The 14,198-nt window shown below is 38.6% G+C and overlaps 1 protein-coding gene across 2 annotated transcripts in view; it reads right to left on the reverse strand.

The window, feature by feature from the left end:
• Positions 1 to 1,250: 1,250 nt before the first annotated feature.
• The window catches only part of KHDRBS2 (KH RNA binding domain containing, signal transduction associated 2), a 544,593-nt gene continuing 531,645 nt past the window's right edge, over positions 1,251 to 14,198 (reverse strand). Inside the window, exons 11-14 of one of the 2 annotated variants that reach the window (XR_008425555.1) lie at positions 10,657 to 10,734; positions 9,161 to 9,240; positions 8,355 to 8,388; positions 1,251 to 1,326 (exon numbers count right to left, since the gene is read on the reverse strand). The gene's annotated coding sequence lies outside the window, so the exon portion shown is untranslated. Of the gene's footprint in view, positions 1,327 to 8,354; positions 8,389 to 9,160; positions 9,241 to 10,655; positions 10,735 to 14,198 lie in introns of those variants that run through there. The other variant, XR_008425556.1, reaches the window with a different exon arrangement.

Raw genomic sequence — 14,198 nt, forward strand, 5'->3', positions numbered from 1 at the left:
TGATGAGGGAAAGGAATTCAAACAACTCAGGGTACTATGAATACCTTTTGAATAAACAGGTTTGAAAATACCTTTTGAATAAACAGGTTTAAATTACTTGTGATTCCCTTACAAGAATTGGGGTTATTGAAAAGTAGATTGTAGTTTGCTGTCCTCCAAATGTTTTAGATGAAGAAAGATGAGATAAAAGTAATCATCATCGTTGGGTATTTAAATGGTATATGAAGGAATATTTTCTATTAAGAGTAAGAATAAAAAGAAAAATTATTTATCAAGAAGTCATAAAGGCTTTGAATTCTGACCTTCTACCATGCCTTTTCAGACTGATATGTATCTATGGCCATATTTCTTTTTCATACTTACTATTACTTATGTGTGCATTGTCTCTCTGCTTTTTCCCTTGCTCATTCTGAATGAGAGTTTTTCCATTCTGTATTCAAAGTAAACCTGCCTTAATTTGGAGATGGTGGCAAAAATAATGATACGAAGAATAAGAATATGATTACTGAACATTTACTGAGTGTGTGCTATGTGCCAGGTCTTATTCTAAGAGTTTCACATGTTGTAACTTACTCCATCCCATAAGAAACCTTGTGAGTTAGGTACTATTACTATATCTGCTTCACAAATGAGGAACCAGAAGCAAACCAAGGCCCCATACCTTGCCTGAAATCTCACAGGAAGCGCAGCGAGGACTTGAAACCAGGCCGTCCTCACAGTCCCTGCTGTCAGTCACCGCACTCTACTGCTTACTCTCTAGTTATGTCCCACTCTTTCTTCTTAGTGACTAGAGTTTTTATTTGGGGGAGAGGAGGGCTCTGCTACAGCTATATTCAGGATTGTGCTCACTGAGAAGAAACAGAAGGTTGTGACAGTGAAAGTAGGGATGCCTAATCAGGTTTTCGCTATACTATTTGAAAATCATTGACTTTTTTGCTAAAATATTTGTAGTTTTGATTAGTGGGTAGCGACGACAGTGGACAGCAGAGACTTTCTTCTCCACCTATTTCCCCGGTTCAGATGAACACAAACTGAGAGCTCTGTGAGATTCCTTCTGGGAGGAGGTATTATAAAGTATGAAGTTTTAGAGCAGAGAGAAGCACACTGACTCCCTTCTCTTTCTATGCTTCAACTTCTCTCTTCTGCCTTTCACAGTAGAGACGAGACTGAATGTGACTAAGATTGGGAAGGGTTCTTTGCTCTCACAGCTTCACTCATTCATTCACATATTATTTACACAACAAGTATTTCTGACTACCCACGATGTGCCCGGCTCTGTGCTAGACTTGGGTGTTAAGTGATGAAGCAAGTCGTTGTGAAGAAAATCTGGGGACAGAAAGAGAAAATGCAAACATAAAACACACGCACACCTATGTACCCTCACACATATGGGTGTTTTGTGTATGTGTATATTACTTATACACATATGTGAGTATACTTTATACCTACTGTATATTTTACACACTGTATTTATATGTATATATATGTATATGGTTATGAATTATCCTAAGTGCTATGAAGGAAATGAACTGGTCCAGTGACAGCAGCCAGTTATCAGTAGTGGGAACCACTAGGGGAGCTATAGTTAGTTCCTGGGGGAGGGAGCTTAGGAATATTCCTGGCTTTAAAAAAAAGTGGTAAAAGAGTCTTGAAGTCTCTGTGCTGCCCAGCCAAGCCTGCAGACTCTCCGGTCTGGAGTAAAGGAACCACCCAGAGCTGTGTCCTGTGTGAGCGGACAAACGCCCAGGGGGCCAGCTGCAGAGTGAGCACAGTCATGTGTTCATTTGACGAGGAACTAAAAATACTGGCACAGATGTTGGTGAAATCTAGAGAATATTTAGTTCACAAGCCTATGTTGTGAACATGCTGTGAGGAGAGGGAAAAAGTACTTGTGACCGCAAAGCTCTGATCTAATTGAGTAGAATAAACTGATGCGTGAGAAATGACACCGGAGGCAATGGGCCAATGTGTGCAGAGAGAGCCATTATAAAAGGAATAAAAAGAGCATGGCTGAACTCATCCTTTTCAAGGGAAATGAGTTAGAGACATGGCATTTACTTAATTGGTGGTAGAAGCCGTGGGAATAGATGCAGATGGATACAGAATCAGGGCTCGAATTTAGGAAGACACACACAGAAAGAGGATGGAACCACTAGTGAAGGGGGAGAGAAGACAATGAACTGAAAAGCTTTGCCCTAAACTTGTTAAGGTGCTTCCATTCCTCTTGTGTTCCTATCTCCCTATTTGCCAATGTCATTCAACAAAACACAAGTACTTCTACATGTGGGGCACACACATCAGACATTTTATGAAATACCCGGAGTCTGCTTTATGTTTGTTAAAAAATATTCCCAGTGCAAAAAAACAAAGCAAACCAAACCAACACAAATCTTTCATCCCGTGATCCTAAATACTAATTTCATCCAGTGTGAGAAGCCTGGGAACTCTCAGAGTGCTTTTAAAAAAATGGCTCAACGAATATATGTTTAATGATCCCTAAATGTCTAGGAAGTTACAGAGCACTGGACTGCAAAGAAGAAACACAGCCCTTTCATTTTGGAGCATAAAGGCTGATGCGAGACAGAGAGACGTAGTTTACTTCACACAGCACAAGATGGGGGCATAGACTGGGGCCAAGTGGACAGTCCCAGACAACCAGTAGGAAAGTTCAGAGAACACTCCTAGACATGGGATTATTTGGTCAAGAATTCAAAACACAACAAAAATGGAAGGAAAAGGAAGATCATTTCAGGAAGGCAAAGAGTGTGGGCAATGCAGTGGGATGAGGTGTATGCATAAAGGTGAATATCTTTATAAAATATTATTTTTAGAAATGCCTCATTAATGTATGTTTCAATGTTCAAATTCCAAAATAAATTTAACAAATGCACAGGATGTACAACCCTAATTTGACATCTTTGAATTCAGAGGATACTCCTAGAATTAATTTAATCCCCTGCAAACCATTTAAAACATCGAGTGGTTTTGGTGCCCAGATGTCCTTTCCTGAGAAGAAAGCAGCAGGGATAGAGTTTTAGAATGGCATCAGCTTGCATATCCATTTCCCAATCCTTTCATCCATGCCTGTGGAAATCACCCGGAGACCCTGTCACCCTTGTAACTTTCTAGGAAAGGTACTGACATTTGGTAGAAGAATCATGTATATATCAGCTCCCTGCTGTGAATTTGAAGGGTGTGGCCTGAAGAAGGTGGACAGGCTAGCCAAACAATCAAGTGTAATGGCTGAGGGTCTTGTGAGACCAATGTTAGAAACAGAGAAAAATAGTTTTTCTCTGCCTCCAGCTCAGGAACATAGCACAGAGCAGGCTCAAGGTAGAATCTTCACTTAACACAAGGGAAGGGCTGCCAAGAGAACAGTGATTGCAGGAGTTCATGCTCCAGAAGGTCCTCTGAACTCTTTAGAGTAACTTCCAACAGTGTACTTTGTCTAAGAGTTCAGTTGAGCAGTACCTGTGTTAGACCTTGGGTTAGTCAGGGTCCAGGAAACAGATTTCACCTGGAATATCTAAACGTTGGCCTCTAATGTAGGCAACTGATTAAAGCCCAAAACAGGTGATGAAAGAGACAGAAGAAACCAAGCAGAGAAAAGTGAGGGAACCAGATTTAGCAACAGGAGGGATTCATCACCGACCCCAGGCTGGAAGGATGGAAGGATGGGGACAGGCTGCTGTATGTAACACAGTACCCTTGGATTGCTTGGTGGGAACTGGAACCAAGGCAGCCTTCAGTGGTGGCAGGTGGAGCATGGGAGAGACAGAGCTGCTGCCTGGCAAGGTGGAGGAGGCAAATAATGTCCAGAGCAATGCCCTGACTCCTTTCTTTTTCCCAAGCTCAATTCTTCTGCCATTGTCCCCACCTCCCAGCCCCCACTGACAGGAGCCATCTGCAAGCCAGCTGAGACGGTGCTCTGGGCAGGGAGGCCTTGGAGCCAGATCTCCTTCCTGTGCGTGGAGCCAGGGAGCGAGGGCGTGCATCCAACGGCAGACTGGCGCAGGACCCAACTAGAAGAATTAAGTTACAGAACTCACAGGACTATCTTGTTGAAAAAAGGAAGCCTGCACTCCAAAGACTGGGTTCTTAGAAAGTTTCAGTATAAGAAAAATGTCTTTAAAACATATTTCTCCCCTTCCTCTGCTTTGCTTGACCAGGTCAACGTAAAATGGGAACACCTGCATGCATGGCCCCCCCAAATTAGTTTTAATTTGGCTAGAAACGCTCATCAGAAATAACTGATTTTTTTCTCTAAAAGAAATTGCATTTTCAGATCCTATTCTGTAAAACTTAGCCGACATGTGAGATTCTCTCTTTGTTGTGTTAGTGCATTCTACAATCAGAAAATCCTTGAATTATCAAACAAAGGCTTATTTGCCTAAATTACCATGCAGGCCTGACACTGAGACGTGAGGTTTGTCTTGAGCCTTTGTACATTTAGTGACCGGAGGTATTTTGATAAATGCCATTGCCTAAAACTATTCAGTAGGATGTTTGGGCGACATCTGTGTTTGTTTCTGTAGGAGCCGTAACTGCCTAGAGAAAAATCTGATGCTCATTTCAAAGATGCAGTATAAACAAAATTCAAGATGATGCCTTTAACATAATTATTCCACCTTTCATTTACATAGTGCTTTATGCATTTCAAAGTGATTTGATGTGCTTTCATTAAACTGTTCTTTGCAGAACTTGTGCAAGTTGGGTATGGGCTTTGGAAAGATATAAAAGCAAAACAAGGAAAACAACACTGAAATTAGGCAGTCTTTTAGGAGAAGACTGTAAAAAAACCATATAGTCTTATCTACTGTTGATAGTAACAGAAAATACTTATTGAGCACCTTCTCTGTGTCAGGCACTTGTTAAAGTCTATGACAAATATCACCTCATTTAGCCATCAGAACAGTTCTATGAAGTAGGTATTATTGGGTTAGCATTTTAAGGATGGGGAGACTATGGCAAAGGGAGGTTAAGTCACAATTAATAAAATAATATGTCTTAGCAGTTTAACAAAATACTGTCTCAAGCAGCGTCTTCTTTAACTATTTTACCCAAAAGTAATGATCTTAATCACAGAGACATAAATTTATATGGAGTCTCTGCTTCTAAAATGTGAGTGTAACTCAGTGGTGTGATGGCAAACTGGCTCACTAGCTTTCTGAAAGAGAAAAATAAAAAGCCCCCTAAACTTGTGTACTGGAACCCTAATACCCAATGGGATGGTGTTAGAAGATGGGGCTGTTGGGAGGTGATGAATTCATGAAGGTGGTGACCTCTTGAGTGGGATTAGTGTTCCTACAGAAGAGGTCCCACAGGGCTCCCTAGCCATCTCCGCTATATGAGGGTATAAGGAGAAATCTGCCGCCGAGGAAAAGGTCCCCACCTGACCATGCTGGCAGCCTGCTCTCAGACTTCCAGCCTCCAGAACTGTGAGAAGTAAATTCATGGGGTTTATAAGCCCCCCAGTCTGTGGTGTTTGTCATAACAGCTCAGATAGACTAAGATTTAGCATTTGCCAATTTCCGTGGTGTAAATACTCCCAGCAGCATCCACTTCAAGCTATCAAAGTGAAGTCTCCTAATGCCTCATTGGGAAGAAATGCACATATTCGGATCCCATGAGCTTGTGGCTCCAGCGCACCACTGGCCAATTAAATTATTGTCAAGCTCAAGGTGACATGTATGCCATGGAGGTGATGATCTACCCTTGAAATATTCTTAAAACATGAATTCATTTTATTTCCAGCTGTTTTATAAAAGTCAGTGTGAATTAAACTATGTTAGATGTGTTCACGTTTAATCACTGCTTATAAAGAACAGTGTAATCATGAATTATTTTTGGTATGTTTTTCATGCATGCCAATCAGGCTTGTCTGGCATTAGGTAATCACAGAGCAGTTGGAGAGGAGATGGGGGAGGCTGGAAAAATGGAACCACCCTTAGGACGACCAGCAGATATATGCCTAAACCAGGTACCAGAGATTTTCCAAACCACAGTTCCTTAGGTCATTTTGTAGCTAACGGGTTTACTAAGATTCCAGTTAGTAATTTGTAAGGCTTGGGTTTTGGTCCAAATAAGAATGTCATGTGTCTATTACCAAATAACGTCACCACAAGAATTCATTCATTAGTCCTTTAGAGAGGAGTGGCTACTTGTTTAGGCCCCACTAGCTGGGTCCCATCAATTTAACCAGGAACAATGGGGACAGCCACCTTGGACTTCCCTTGAGTGGCACCAAGGCCGAGCTTCTGGGCAGCCTGGAACACAGCCGTTGCTTTTGCCCCAGCTCCCTCTTCTGTATCCTGCCTCTTCCTTCTCCACCATCAACGTAGTGTCTGTCTTCGTTATTAAAACTTCCTCGTCACTAAAAATGCTTTACAAATACTTGTCCACAACTACACACTATATGATGCTTTCCATTTTCTCCTTTACTCTCTAAAACACATGTATGAATAAAAAATCAAAGCTTTCTGTCATCAGCTCACCATACTCTTGTTCCACCTCTGTTTTGTTTTCTGTCCATCCTTTCTTCTTTTTATTGCCCCCAACCCCTACCCCACAAAAAACTGTTTTGAAAGGCAGTATGAAATCCCACGGGGAGAATAGGAAAATCTCCTGACACTTTTTAATTCTTCTACAGAATTAAAAAATTAATGCTAAGGAAGCTTGGCTTGACTGGTGCTAGGGAGAGGTAAGATAGTATGACCAAGATTTTTGTGATCTCTTTGAGTCATGCCTTTAAAATCTCCATTAACAACTCAACCCAAAACAATGACAAAATAATCCCATTTGACAAAGAAGCAGGCCTGCAGGCAGAGCTGGGGAGAGTTCAGGCAGCCTTATTCCTTCCCATGGACATGCCTGGCCCCTGCATGCTCCTCCTTCCAGAGAGACTGGTCCGAGGAGAGGGCTCTGCCAGCTGTTCTGTGTATAAACATAGGTGGGGAGGACCCCTTGCAACTCCTTTGCCTTTTCCAGTTTTCTTCTTTTTCTTCATTCTTTTTATAGGGAAAGAAAAAGCCTCAAAATTTACTCTGATAAGCTAATAAGAGGTGAAAGCCTTTGCCAGCTCACCGGTCCTGGGTCAAAAAACAAACACACAAACAACCTAACCTTTACAGGTAAACTACTTTATCTTTCACGTGGAGACCATTGAAATCTGCCCCAGGAACAAAGTGGAATGAGCACACCAAGTAAATGCAAATGAATCTTTTATTCAACTAACAAATATATATTATGCATATTCTAGATACCAAGCTCTACACTAAAGATCTAAGAATCCAAATTTGAATAAAACACAGAGTTTGATGTTTGGTCATTTGCGGTCTTAACTTGCTAATCAATAATTTGCTAATCAAAATTTGCTAATTGAGATTAAATTTCTTTATTTCAGATATTAATGTTAATTTATAATACTATGCAAGTTTTCAAGTGCGATTTTAAACCTGAGTTGCATGTAGCCATATTGTAGATATATTACAAGATTGAACATTTCAGGTATTTATTGTCATAAGTTTTATTATCTATTCCATAACAACCCAATTAGGAATCTGAAATGGAGAAAAAGCAACCTCAAAGGCAAGATTTAATTTTGAACTAAAAGAGGAAAAGAATGAAAAGTTCTGTTCACCTACCTTCTGTCTGTGTCTGATCTTTCATTCAAATCTCATCTCTTCTATGAAACCATCTTTTTAATTCCCAACCTAAATTAACCTCTTCTTTTTTAATCTGCACAATTAACATACAAATATGTTCCACCTATATTTTAATCCAATGGTTGTTATTCATAATATACTTCAGAATCACTTGTGGAGTTTAAAAAAAATACACATTTCTAGGCTCCAACATCACAAAGTTATTCAGTCAAGGAGAATATGGTCTTGGCATCTGCATTTTTAAAACACAGCACACATAACACACACCTGGTTAAGAACAACTGTGCAAGTCACACTGTACAATTTGGCATCTTGTAATAGCACACAACCTATTTGTGCATCTATAGTATCGTATCCCCAAGTGAACCGTAATCGTATTTTGCGTATAGGCATGGATATTGAATATATTTACTTTGTTCTCTGTAGCACATTGAAGTTACTCTCTACCGGTAAGAATTTCCACACTTCTTGTCTGAAAAAATGACAAGGGATTTCCTTCAACAACCACTATCTAATGCTATCATACCGTGTTTCTGTTCATATTCTTTAAATAGTGCTGTAACAGATTTGATCATGAGCAAATATTATGTATTTATCTTTATTTAACATTGTTTGGTAGAAAGGTTCAGGGCAGTTCCTAGAGAGTTTCAGAGAAGGATGCTATTTCTAGCACAGTGCAGTCAGACTCACCCTGGCTCCAGTTCAAATTCTCGTCTTGTTTGCCCTACGGTGAGGAGAAAAACAAAAGAGAAAGTTGTGAAGCACATGCCATTAGTTAGCACTAAACGCATTGCACGGTAGCTGATGTGAATGAGGTGTTAGGGAAGTCTCTTTGCCCCTGAGATTTCCTCAGCATCAGGTATTATGCCTAATACCCTGATAACCAGTTATTCTCATAGAATGCCCGAGTTGGAGACGCCTACTGAAATGATTTACTCCCACAGTCTTCATTTTTAACTTCTGACCCAATTTAGGGCTCATAGCTGAAGCAATTTATGCACTTTTGTGGGGTTCAAAGGTACTGCCTCACAGAGCTGTTTTAAAGGTCAGTGAGAGAACACAGGGAAACCCCAAATACAGGGTCTGTCACAAATAATGCCCCCCCCTTTTTTGCAAAACCCTAAGCATATTATTCTGTAACACAACAACATCACACTCAAGCACACCAAATGACATTTTAGGTGAAATGTTCAAACTAAAACCATAAATCATTACACACATATTATTACCCTACCAACCACACTCAAGCAGGTGTTACTTCTGCCAGACCCTGTATAGTGCTTGGCATAAACTAGTCACTTAACAAATTGTTCTTGTTATCATTAATGTAGTACAGCAGTAAAAACAGTCCACTGACTTTTAGTTTAGTTAATGCTCTGTCCCTACCTCTTAAAGTGCACAGTCCGTATTAAAATGTAGTTATAATAGCTAGGAAGAAACACAAAGTCCTGTTGATAATCTTTGAATTCATTAAATGAAATCAAGTTAACACTGACCAGAAAACGGAAGACAGCAGGTCATCCTCTGGCATATGTTGCTATGGAGTCAGACCTTCATCGGGGTTTAGATTTTCTCCCTGTTAGAGTAGGACAAGGCTGTTTAACCTCTCTACCCCTTTGTTTCTTCACATGTAAAATGGGGACAATAAAATACCTCCCTCATTGGGTTATTGTGAAGAAGTCATTACACATGAAAGCATTTCAAAGTCTCTGACAAATAGCAAACTTCCAATAAAGGTTATTTTATTATTATTAACATTTCATGATTATTTATAGATAGGCTAACATAATTTGTCATGCATACTGGGGACACAGTGAATGGCGGTGCTATTAATAATCGCGCTGGGACAGCAGGCATAATAAACCAGGATGCATGGGCCCCTTATCCGCAATATATTTTCCAGCTGAAAGCAAATTCCTGAGGGAGTGTTATATTGTGCAGGAGAATTTACATGGAACTTTTTGGAAAGATGTTATTTATGGATCAGATTCAAGATGGGCGGAAAAGTATGGTGCTGCCTTCTTCCCAACTCCTCTGAGATGAAAGAGGCACACTGTTTCGATGGTATTTATAACTTAGCTGAAGTCTCTAAGTTCTCTCTGAAGATAAGGTCTTGGGAAATGAACTTCCATTTAAGTTTATTTTAAGTACTTTCAAGAGAAGCTTTCTGAAATATCTTACCTAGGTCCCTGTCTCATTAAACAAACATATAAATTGTAATTTATACTCTTTAAGTAAGTCCTTTTTAAATATAAAGAAGAAAACAGAAACTTTGCTTCTGAATGTCCTATATCATTGACCACTCATGCAGCCATATATTTATTCCTCCTTTTGTTTTAGAACAAATTAGAATTTTAGGAAGGAACAGATAATGATGGCCCTCATCTGTTCCATTCTGCTCCATTCCACCCCATTTAATTCTACAAACATTTAAGGGAAGCCCACAATATATCAGCCCTCTCACCGATAAAACTGAACTCTCCTGCTAATACGCAGAGGTGATATTAAAAGGACAACTACAATAACTCTTCAGACAAAGGCTCCATCAAGATCCGTTCAGGTATGGCGGGTGACATTTACATCCCTCAGGAACATTTTATCCCTTACTCCCCTTCTTATAGAAATAGTGTGAATATTTATCACATTCTCTCAACAAAATATATTTTCTTATTAATGGATTTTTGTTTTGGCTTTTACTCTGTAATACAGAAATGCATAACCTTAAGTTCTGGTGATGTAAGGACTATGAAACCATGTGCGCTTGAGAACCAGCGCACTACTGCGATGCTGCCACAGTGTAGAATGAAATGGAAAGTTTGTCACTTGTTGGATGTTAATTTAATGTCCCACTTAGTTTCAATCAGATGCAAAGAGCTGCTTCATCCATTAAAGCGCATCGTTTTGGGTCCATAGTGAAGTGCTCTGCTCCTGTCTTGTAAACAAAATACATAAATGAAACCACAGATGGTTTCTATCCTGTGAGGGGACTCACCTCCATCCTTAAAAACTTTGACCTTCCAAACAGTGTCCAGTTTATTCCAGCTTTGGTTTTTCTGTCACACATCTTCACCTGCAGTCCCCGGGGAGCAGAACAAGTTTAAAGCATCACGCAATTAGACATTCAGGCATCTATAAGGCACTCCCATATGGGATATCAATTGGGTTCACGGCAAATTTAACGACAGTGGCAGCTGTCAAACATACTCAAAACAAAATGAATTATCCATCCAACCTCTTGTACTTAAGTGCTTTTTTATATTCTGTATTTTACAAAAACAGTTTAGCTTTAAGCAGCATTCAGACGATGATCAGTGTCTCCTGAGCAAGTTTTTTATGAGATTGAATGAAGATAATGACAACCATTAGTCACTGCATTAGCATAAGGCATGAGGCACATTACAATATTTATGAGCAGCTCAGCCATGACAGTGAAATGACGACGCCCCACACGGTGGGCGGGGTTTTGACTACAGCTGACTGCTGTATTGTACGGTGGGACTGGTCTAAGTCTGGGCGTAGTATATTTAATGGCAAGTTCATCGTAAGACCCAACTGTTTTCCACCATAGGGTACCGAGCTTTATGTCCTCTATCAACCAAAAACAAATAGTCATACTGCTTAATGGCTCTTCAATTACTGTTTATGTGCTACTTTTATACCCTGAATTATTTGATGAATAAACCCTAAGAAGCTATTTGCCAACTAAATTTAATGGAACTTCTACTATATTAAAAATTCCCAAGATTCTTACAGTACCTCAAACTATCAGATAGGGACATTGATACTTAAAAATTTTCTACACTCCTGTAAGTGTGACAGAAAAGTGATATGTTGAAAGGAAATGATCAGGTAGCTTGAACTTTGCTGCATTCCAACTGAAGATCAAAACAAGGTTAAAGCAGAAATAACCTGATCAGACCAAGTCAAAAGGTGAGGTTTGGTATACTACACTAGAAAGGCTCAGTCTTTGTTTTGATTGCTTTTTTTTAACTTGTAACTCCACACCTACTGATATTTCTACTTTCCTTATATAAGACACAGCAAAGCAGTCATTGATTGTATTAATTGAACTCTTTTCCTTTGGAAAAAGTTTTATAAAATGACTGAAAATATATTTTCACTGAAAGATGGCCATTTTTGAATTTGTTAGAAAAATGATTTTTGGCTTTTGTGGTTATTTGGATATGGCAGATTTATATTTATTCATTGTTTTTAACTCTAATATAAGAGACCTTATGTCTCCAACATTGGAGCAATTGATAAATAGTATTCCTATTGTCCATTAGTTAGCACCTAGACAAAGGAGAGAGGAAGGAAGAATGGAAGAAGGGATGGAAGAAAGGAAGGAAGGAAGACAAGAATTGAGGAAGTGAGAGATAATGTGCATTTCCTTTTGAAAATTATGGATGCTTTCGCACCACGCATGGCATTTACTAAGGCTGATGTCTGTGTTTTAGTGGAACTGTGGTTGTCCCCTCCCTCCAGTCCTATGGTTTACCATCAACGTGAGGCTCACGAAACAGGACAAATGAGGTGGCAAGTTTAAGAAATGTCAGACATTCTTGAAAACTTGTCAATAAGAACACAACCGGGAAATGACAAACTTACCATCTGGTTCATTGGCGATTAAGCTAACTTTTCTAAAAATGTAAGGCAATGAACCTTTCATATTTAGTTTATTTTATATTTCTTAAACATTGTTTCACTGAAATGTATGTAGTTGGATTAATTTGAATTTGCGTGGTTTAGCACTACAGTTTTATTATTAGTGTTTGTAATAAACAAAGGTGGCTCTATGGTTTATAACACATTGAGAATATTTTACCAGAGCAATTGATTTATTATAATTTTTAAATATATCATTTCTTGACATTAAAACCAAATTCATTGTACCTTAACTGGATGGTTTTTCTAATTCTATATATTGTTATGTACTAATTAGTATTCTAAATCATGTCTAATTTAGTTTTGAAGCTACTAAGCAAATATGTGACATAAAATTTTTTGTTTTTATTTTTATTTTTTTCTTCTCTAATTTTATTGTTATTCAAGTACAGTTCTCTGCCTTTTCCCCCCACCCCAGCCTAGCCCCCAGCCCTCCCCACCTCCCTCCCATTTCCACCCCCCCACCCCACCCCCCGTTATTGTCCATGTGTCCTTTATAATTGTTCTTACAAACCCTTAATATGTGACATAAAATTGTGAATGTGTTGAGTGGGCATTTGGTAAATAAACTGACTAGGAATGAAATAATAAATCCTTAATTTTACTCCCAATTAGAAATCCACATATTATGTTTCTGTGGCTATTTTATGGATGATTTTCATATGTCAAAAATTAGAGTAGTGAAAAATATTTTAGGAAATATTTTAGGAAGGGTTTTCAGGAGCATGTATGAAGGACACATGGACAAAACCAAAGGCGGGTAGGATCAAGGGTGGGAAGTGGGGGAAGTGGGGGTGTAAAATGGAGACAACTGTACTTGCACAACAATTAAATAAAACAAATAATCATAAAAAAGTGCATTTCCTGCTCTCAGAAATTAACTAGAAAACTGTGTGGTTCTGAGCACACCAGAACCTGATACATTTAACTCAGGTCAGCTCTCTGACCGATCATAAGAGCAGGAAATCATGTCAAATTCAGGAATGAGGTTTGACCTGGAAACCGAGTAAGCCTAAGACTCTAATAAGCTGCTTTTATATTGGAAGATGAGCTGCTATATTTTCTGTACAGTGTAGTGCAGCAGATTAATTGTGAAACAGTAAAATCTGTATGGATTTGCATGTATTACTTCAACAGCTGGTTTGTGACAAATAGGTATTTTGGGGTCCTTGCAGTACACTTTATTAATAAAGATAAACACAGATAAATTGGACCAAATAGCAGAAACCTCCCAAATAAATACACTTACCAAAAAAAAAAAAAAGCCTCAGTGTCTTCATTGCTAAATGAAATTGTTTAGTAAATTAAATCAAGATCAACTACTCATCTGTTTAATTTAGACTCAGATGTTCCAGAGTCTTTTCCTGAAAATTGGGTGCTTGATTTAAAATTAGGAAATTGCAGTGACTTTTTAAGTAAAAACTGAGATGTTTCTGATAATTTCTTACATAGTGCTTTACACGTTTTAATTAATTTTAATTCCATTCTCTTCCAGCTAATGAGAAAATTCATTACTCAATTTAAGGTACACTTGATATTACAAATTCAGTGTATACTTTTGTAATCATTAGGTGCTCAATTTTGAGCGATTGCATGTGGATCTGATACCAATATGCCGTGTTGTTTTACAAAGTATTCGATGTTATGACATGTCTTTAGAAGGTATCTAAATGTTAATTTTTAAGGATATGAGTAAATGTTTATATATAGGTAAAAGTGAACTTCAAAACTTTTCGTTTATCTAGAGTGCGTTTTATTAAAACACATTTAATAATTACTGCACATGAGCAGTGTTCTGTCTCACACAACTTTGATCTGTCTTCCACTGATGCTATCGTTTACAAGAACAAGATGGTTAGTTATTCTGGA

The sequence above is a fragment of the Desmodus rotundus genome, chromosome 11 (assembly GCF_022682495.2).
Source record: "Desmodus rotundus isolate HL8 chromosome 11, HLdesRot8A.1, whole genome shotgun sequence".
In the NCBI taxonomy this organism is placed as follows: domain Eukaryota; kingdom Metazoa; phylum Chordata; class Mammalia; order Chiroptera; family Phyllostomidae; genus Desmodus; species Desmodus rotundus.